Source organism: Adiantum capillus-veneris, chromosome 17, assembly GCF_014529385.1.
Source record: "Adiantum capillus-veneris isolate H3 chromosome 17, ASM1452938v2, whole genome shotgun sequence".
Classification (NCBI taxonomy): Eukaryota; Viridiplantae; Streptophyta; class Polypodiopsida; order Polypodiales; family Pteridaceae; genus Adiantum; species Adiantum capillus-veneris.
The window spans coordinates 91,701,178-91,709,605 of record NC_140947.1 but is presented as its reverse complement, the minus strand read 5'-3'; positions in this window follow the sequence as shown (position 1 = coordinate 91,709,605).

The following is an 8,428-nucleotide window of genomic DNA, read 5'->3' as shown; positions in this document are numbered from 1 at the left end:
TGCAAAATCAATTAATTAAATATCCTAAATTATCATTGGACCCCTGGGGTGGCCAACCAATAGGTTTCAAGCACACCATGAGGGCAACATGAGGAGGAACTTGAAAGTGTCCTTGCTGCCTCTTCAAGCTCGGGCTTCCCTTGTGTGTGTGTGTGTGTGTGTGTTCTCTCTCATCCCCCCCCCCTTGTAGGCTCGCCCCCCTCCTTGTAGGGATCTTTTTGACTTTGGATGAGCAAGCCCCTTAGTCATCAAGCATGACTAAGCACTTGAAGTAGGGGGTGTTCCCACAAGCATCTCAGGCAAGCTTCTCAAGGCACTTCAAGCACCTTAATCATGCACCAAGTCAAGCACCTCAAGCATCTTAATCAAGCACCTCAAGCATGACAAGCACCTCAAGCAGGACAAGCACCTCAAGCACGACAAGCACCTTGAGCTTGGGCTGGGTTCCCACCTCAAGCTCAGCCCTAGCTTACCTAAGGTTAAAGGACTTTTACACACAATATTGGAGGTCTTCAATGAAGCTAACCCTAAGGTCTTATGCTCCATTGGTTAGCCTTGCTCTTGATAGACCATCTCCCATTTGGGCCCTTTACTATTGGCCCCGTGTTGAGATAGATCTATAAGCACATATCTATATCTTAACACTTGTTCCCATTTATTCTCCCACATTAAGTGATCAATTTAATATGAGAAAATCATTTGGGTTGGTTAGATATAGATTTTATGACATTAACTCTCTCTTGAAATCATAGTCGTCCTCGACTATGAGGTAGAAGAGATAAAGCCTTAGTCATTAGTCAATCGTACTTAGCGGGTAGAGGATCCCTTTTTACCCTACGACATCTTGCCAAGATGGATGACTAATCCATTTGGTGCTTGGGAGACATAGCTGCCGCAAGTATGTCTGCTCTTTAGTCCATTTCATTCTCCCAAAGTAGAGTGACAAACTCTACTTGGTGTTTGAGAGACGTCGTCATCACAAACATGATTCTAAGCATGCATACTAGTTAAATTTGTGCACAATTAAAAAGAGGATTAGTCTTATAAGACAAAAACATGAGTCATTTAAAAGAGAGTTGTACATTTTCTTACTCTAATGTAGCATTGTAAGCATTGACAAGGTTCATACTATCCTTAAGTTGTACTCCTTGCATCCATTTAGCATCTTCAAAAGGATAATTTTTGAACTTAATAAGATACCGTCGGATTATCTTACCATGTTGTAGTACCTTGTCTTCATGCCGAAGGACAGCTTCGGGTTGTAGCACCTCTTCTTGGTCTTCAACTTCGGGAGGGTCTTCAATAATTGGTTCAGTTGGTGGCTCTCCTTTGTAGGGCTTAAGTAGGCTTACATGAAAGGCATTGTGTATAAGCCAATGGTTGGGCAACTTGAGTTGATAAGCCGTCTCATTGACGGGCTTCAAGATTTGGAAAGGACCATAGTATCTTTTTGCTAGTTTAGCATAATACTTTTGATGGCCCATAGGATTTTTGCCCGTCGTTTGCCTTAATCGAGCCTTAGGAAACTTGAGTAAGACCCAATCATTTTCTTTGAACATTAAGGCTCTTCTGTGCTTATCAGCAGCAGCTTTTTGCCTTTGTTGAGAGATGGCTATAGCCTCCCTAATCTTTTGAAAAGATTCTTGTAGGTCACGGCTATACTCATCGGCGGCGAAGATCTTCCCATGTACTTTGGTAGCAAGGGACTTTTAGGTCTTCCCTCCATGATCTCAAAAGGTGCTTTCCCGTAGAAGTATGTACAGTATTATTGTAGGCATACTCTACTAGAGGTAAATACTTTTCCCATAGTGAGCGTTGATCTACTTCGGTAACATAAGTCTTGAGTAGATCGAGTATCGTAAGATTGGCTATCTCACTTTGGCCATCCGTTTGTGGGTGATAGGCCGAAGAGAAATTCAATCTTGTTCCTAGATTTTCAAAGAGACCTTTCCAAAAATTACTGGTCATTCTAGGATCTCTATCTGACACGATGGATGTGGGTAATCCATGGTGCTTGAAAATCTGAGATATGAAGAGAGTTGCCATTTGATGTGCCTTAATAGTCTTTTTGACAGAATAAAATGTGCTTGCTTGCTAAACCTGTCGACTATTGTCCATATTCCTGTATTCCCATGGATAGAGTTGGGTAATCCAAAGATGAAATCCATGGATATACTCTCCCATGGTGAATTTGGAATAGGCAATGGCTGGAGTAATCCAGGTTGCTTCCCTCTATCATACTTGGTCTTTTGGCATACTACACATTTTGAAGCATACTCTTGTATGTCCACTTTCATGGTAGGCCAATAAAATACGTCCTACTCCTCGGAGAGTAGGTTGAATACCTCTATGCCCTGCATATGGAGGAGCATGGGATTCATACATAACCTTCTCACGAAGGGAATGGGTAACACATAGTCTATTGCCGTGGAGAAGATAACCATCCTGCAAGGTGAATGGTTCCTCTTTCTTCCCCAAAGCAAGGGCTAACATTATGTCTCTAAAGTCAGGGTCAGTAGCATACTCATCTATCATAGAGGATAGATCATTGTGAGTAGCTATAGACACCCAGCTATATGAGCAATATGGAAATTAAATTGTGAAAGAAAATTTTCCCACCTCATTTGTTTGTCGGAAAGTTTGGTTTGCGTCATGAAATACTTGAGACTTTGGTGGTCGGTTCGTAGGATAAATGGAGTCCCCAATAGGTAGTGCTTCCATGTATCTAGGGCATGTAGAACATCTAAAAGCTCTTTCTCATAAATGCCCAAGACTCGTTCATCACTATTGAGCCTTCGGCTTTCATATGCTATGGCATGCCCTTCTTGAAGCAAAACCGCTCCAAGGCAATCACCACAAGCATCACATTGGACCTCAAATGGTTTTGAGAGATCCAGAAGCACGAGGACCGGTTGGGAAGTAAGCTTATCTTTGAGTTTTTTAAAAGCATTTTGCTCCTTAGTAGTCCATACAAACTTAACGTTCTTCTTTGTTAAGTCGTGTAGTGGTCCTGCTACTCGAGAGAATTTTGCTATGAAGTGTCTATAGTATGCACACATACCAATAAAGCTTCTTAGCTCATGTAGATTCCTTGGGTTAGGCCATGATTTTATTACCTCTAACTTTGATGGATCCATACGAATACCATCGTGAGAGATAATATGACCTAGATATTGAATCTCTTGAAGGAAGAATTCACTTTTCTTTTGGTTGAGAAAAAGTTTGTTTTCCCTCAAGGCTTGAAAAATCACTTGGAGATGTTGCTTATGTTCCTCCAAAGATTTGGAGTAGATGATGATATCATCAAAGAACACTCCAGTGAATTTACGATATGGTCTAAAAATTTTCTCCATGAGATGATTGAAAGTAGCTGGTGCATTAGTCAAGCCAAAAGGCATGACTAGATATTCATAAAGACCAAATGTTGTGCTAAACGCGGTCTTTAGGATATCTTCATCCACTATCCTTATTTGATGATAGCCACTCTTAAGGTCAGTCCTACTGAAGTAGGTAGAGCCTTGTAGCTTATCAAACAGATCTTCTACCAAAGCACGGGAAATCTGTTTTTGATAGTGATATGGTTTAGTGCTCGATAGTCCACACACATACGGTATGTACCATCTTTCTTTTGCACTAAAAGGACTAGAGAACAAAAGGGAGAGGAACTAGGCCTCACCATCCCTTTGTCTACCAATTCCTGTACTTGCCTCATAATCTCCTCTTGTTGAGCTTGTGAGACTCGATAAGGAGGTTTGTGAGGCGGTGAGCTTCCTGGAAGGAGCTCAATACGATGGTCATCATCCCCTCGTTTTGGAGGTAGGTCCATAGGGATATCATCGATGAACACATCTTGGAATCCTTTTAGAAAAGTAGACAAGTCTAACTCTTCTTGATTCCTATCATTTTCATTTGATGAAACATTATTAGCTTTTAGAGACTCTTTGACATAAATAATGTACGCAGAAGCTGAGCTCTTCATTGATTTATCAAAAGAAAGAGGATTTACAAGTGGAATAGTGCGACCACGCTCACTAGCATCTATATACATGTTCTTTCCCCTGTAGGTGAAGTAAATTCTCCTTTCAGGGAACTTCATGTTGGCAACCATGTGATCAAACCATGGTGCCCCTAGGATAACATCCTGATGCTGGAGAGGAGAGATGAAGAAGTCTTCTTTGTCGACATAGCTTTGGACATGAAGCCTCAAATTCCCAATCAAGGGAGTAACGGACGCTTGTTGTCCCTTGAAAGCTGCATCAGCTGTTACTATATCTCCCATCTCAAAAGTTTGAATGCCCAACTTGGTGGCCAACTCTATTGATATGAAGTTGAGAGTAGAGCCAGGGTCAAACAAGATGAAGGCATCATGCTCTCTTACCTTTCCCCAAGCATAGGAGAGTGATGATCCTTTGCAATGAGCATTCTCTTTTGGAGCTTCGATGGTGGAAGCCCTAAGGAGTCTCATTGCGAGTATTCTTCTTGGGGCAAGAACGATGCCATGTCCTTGCTCCCCACACTTGAAACATTTATGGTCCTTGCGAAAAGTTTCAAGCTCTTCAGGAGAGAGTTTGTTTTTACCTTTGTAAACTCCCTTCTCCTTGACCGATTGTTGTTGTTGTTATTGTTGTTGTTTGGAAGTGCCTTGGGAATTATTTTGAGCATTGGATTTCCCCTTTGCATCATTTTTATCTTTGTTTTCCATGGGCTTGACATTACGTCTAGCCCCTTGATGGAAATTGATGCGTGAAGCAACCATGGTGTGATGGATTACTTCGGTAATAGTACTAGGCCATTGAGAGTTGATGTATTCGGCCATCTCTTCAGGTAATCCCGCACAGAATTGTTGTCTTTTCTCGGCAAAGTCTATCTTTTGAAAGACAGTAGCTTTGAGATGTAAATCCCAAAACTTGTCTACATACTTGTTGATAGACTCATGAGAGAGAAGCTTCAAGCCGCGCCATTCGGTAAGAACTTTATCTTTAGTATCGCTTGGAAGAAATTGCTTCATGATGGAAACTCGTAGAGTTTTCCATGTCTTTGGGGCTTCTCCATTGCCACGAAGGCTAGCCCACCATTGACGAGCTGATTTTTGGAAGTGCATAGCTACATGGCGTAGCTTGGAGGACTCTGTGAATCCCTCGTCCCAAAAGGCCGCATCAAATTGCTGGATGAAGGCCAACACTTTGTCGGTAGCACCAAATGTGCCATCGTAGGTGAGAAAAGCGATACTCTTTCCTCCCTCCTTGATCTTCTTTAGCTTTTGTGACCTTCGCCATGCAGGAAAATGATTTGCGATGTCCTCCCCTCTTGTATTCTCTAGGAGAATAGCCATAAATTTCATCGGAAGACGAGGAAGGTGAAGAAGAAGGAGAAGAGGGTGACCTCTTCCTAGCCCTTTTCTTCCTTTGTTTCTCTCTTGCCTTTCAAAGTGATGAGGAGAAGGACTATAGGTTGCTCTTTTCCTCTTGGGAGGAGTAGGCGATTGTCTAGACCGCCGTCTTCGTGGAGCCACCTCTTCAGAAGAACTTAGACTTTCATTGCTTTCTTTCTCTTTGGATTCCTCCTCTCGAATGGGAGAGAGTCTTCTTTTGGGGGTCTCTTCAAGAGGCCTCCTAAGCTCTCTCTCCTCTGGGAGAGGAAGGGAAATTCCATAAGCACGAAGTTGTTGAGTAACTTCGGCTTGCAAAGCAGGGTTGCCCATAGCTTGCTGCAACCTAGCGACGAGATAATTCACAAACATGGGAGCATCATCATTAGCACCTTCATGTGCAAAATCAAAGCTATCAATGTTCATTCTACTCTCTTGATTATTGTCAGCCATGTTAACAAAATTTATGTTTATACTTAGTGTGCTTTGGCAGTTCAAAACCTTAGTTTCCACTCCTCTTAGCCTTTGAAAATCGGCTCTTAAGTATCTACACCCACGGCTCAAAGTGGTATTAATTATGGAGAGTAGAGGAGTAGGTCTAGCATAGCAGAGTTGCCAAGGGCTAGCTCCTTTCGGACTTCTTATGGCTCAATAATGGTAAAGCCGTAGGCAAGTCTAAAAAGACTCCATTATTAAGTCCAAAGCTCCTGAGGTGTGCACCATCCCCCACATAGTGGGCTTAACAAAACCGATATTAGATCCCAGTTCCACTTACTCTATTATAATTAACAACATCAACCATTTATAGGCTACTTAAGGACCTCTCTTCTTAAGCAAGAAAAGAGAAACCAAATGCTCTGATACCAATGTAATGGAATTTTCCTATTCAATTTGAGAGTAGCGGAATTTCGTGAGAGTACTTTCAAGAAATGATTTTGTGAGCATAGCGGGTAGACATAATTGAAGATAGCAACATAATTATAGCAATTAGTTAACTTGGCATGGACAATACTTTTGCAAGAGAGAGAATTTAGAGAACATGACAACAGTTGAGGACCGGATTTATGTGGAGCCGGTCCCCCCTCCAATAGGCATTTGTATTATGATTTCTCCCATAAAGAGATACTTGTTACAATACATTCTTTGTGTTCCTTGTGACCTAGGTGAAGCAATGAAGATGGAAAGCTTCATGCATCACCATCATAGCATAACCTAAACTTGAAGAAAGCTTTAACTATACCAAGCCTCAGTCCCAAGACCTCAAACACCTTCGAAGGTGGAGAGAGCTAGCAGGGAATGAGGGTAGGGAAGAGGAAGAAGAAACATTTCATACGAGAAAGAGCTAGTTCCTCACTTATCATAACTCTTGTGCTAGCATACATAATAGCATAGTAATGAAGAAGAAATAGATGCCAAGCTCAAGAATTGAAGCATGGCTCTTGGATGGATTTGCACTCCATAGCCAAGAGTGTTGGTGTAGGCTCTCAACCTCTACTTGCTTGGAGAAGGAGAGGGAGTTCTTGCACTTTGCATAGTACACAATGAGAGTGTTTGTGAGTGTGTGTGGGTGAGTATACCCCTAAGCACCCCCCTAGCTTGCTTGGGTCGACCCCCCCTTGTAGCTCATGCTTGAAGCTCATTGGACCCCTCCAGGCCTAGCCAATCACAAGCAGGAGCCATTACAAGCAACATGGGTAGCCTTGGGACAAGTGTCCCCCTTTCCCCTTTGAGAGAGAGGACTTGATAAATGCAAAATCAATTAATTAAATATCCTAAATTATCATTGGACCCCTTGGGTGGCCAACCAATAGGCTTCAGGCACACCATGAGGGCAACATGGGGAGGAACTTGACAAGTGTCCTTGCTGCCTCTTCAAGCTCGGGCTTCCCTTGTGTGTGTGTGTGTGTGTGTGTGTGTGTTCTCTCTCATCCCCCCCCCCCCTCCCCCCTTGTAGGCTCGCCCCCCTCCTTGTAGGGATATTTTTGACTTTGGATGAGCAAGCCCCTTAGTCATCAAGCATGACTAAGCACTTGAAGTAGGGGGTGTTCCCACAAGCATCTCACGCAAGCTTCTCAAGGCACCTCAAGCACCTTAATCATGCACCAAGTCAAGCACCTCAAGCATGGAGCCAGTCAAGCACCTCAAGCATCTTAATCAAGGACCTCAAGCATGACAAGCACCTCAAGCAGGACAAGCACGACAAGCACCTTGAGCTTGGGCCGGGTTCCCACCTCAAGCTCAGCCCTAGCTTACCTAAGGTCAAAGGACTTTTACACACATTATTGGAGGTCTTCAATGAAGCTAACCCTAAGGTCTTATGCTCCATTGGTTAGCCTTGCTCTTGATAGACCATCTCCCATTTGGGCCCCTTTACTATTGGCCCCGTGTTGAGATAGATCTATAAGCACATATCTATATCTTAACACTTGTTCCCATTTATTCTCCCACATTAAGTGAATAATTTAATATGAGAAAATCATTTGGGTTGGTTAGATAGTAGATTTTATGACATTACCTCTCTCTTGAAATCATAGTCGTCCTCGACTATGAGGTAGAAGAGATAAAGCCTTAGTCATTAGTCAATCGTACTTAGCGGGGAGAGGATCCTTTTTTACCCTACGACATCTTTCCAAGATGGATGAATAATCAATTTGGTGCTTGGGAGACATAGCTGCCGCAAGCATGTCTGCTCTTTAGTCCATTTCATTCTCCCAAAGTAGAGTGACAAATTCTACTTGGTGCTTGAGAGACGTCGTCATCACAAACATGATTCTAAGCATGCATACTAGTTAAATTTGTGCACAATTAAAAAGAGGATTAGTCTTATAAGACAAAAACATGAGTCATTTAAAAGAGAGTTGTACATTTGCTTACTCTAATGTAGCATTGTAAGCATTGACAAGGTTCATACTATCCTTAAGTTGTACTCCTTGCATCCATTTAGCATCTTCAAAAGGATAATTTTTTAACTTAATAAGATACCGTCGGATTATCTTACCATGTTGTAGTACCTTGTCTTCATGCCGAAGGACAGCTTCGGGTTGTAGCACCTCTTCTTGG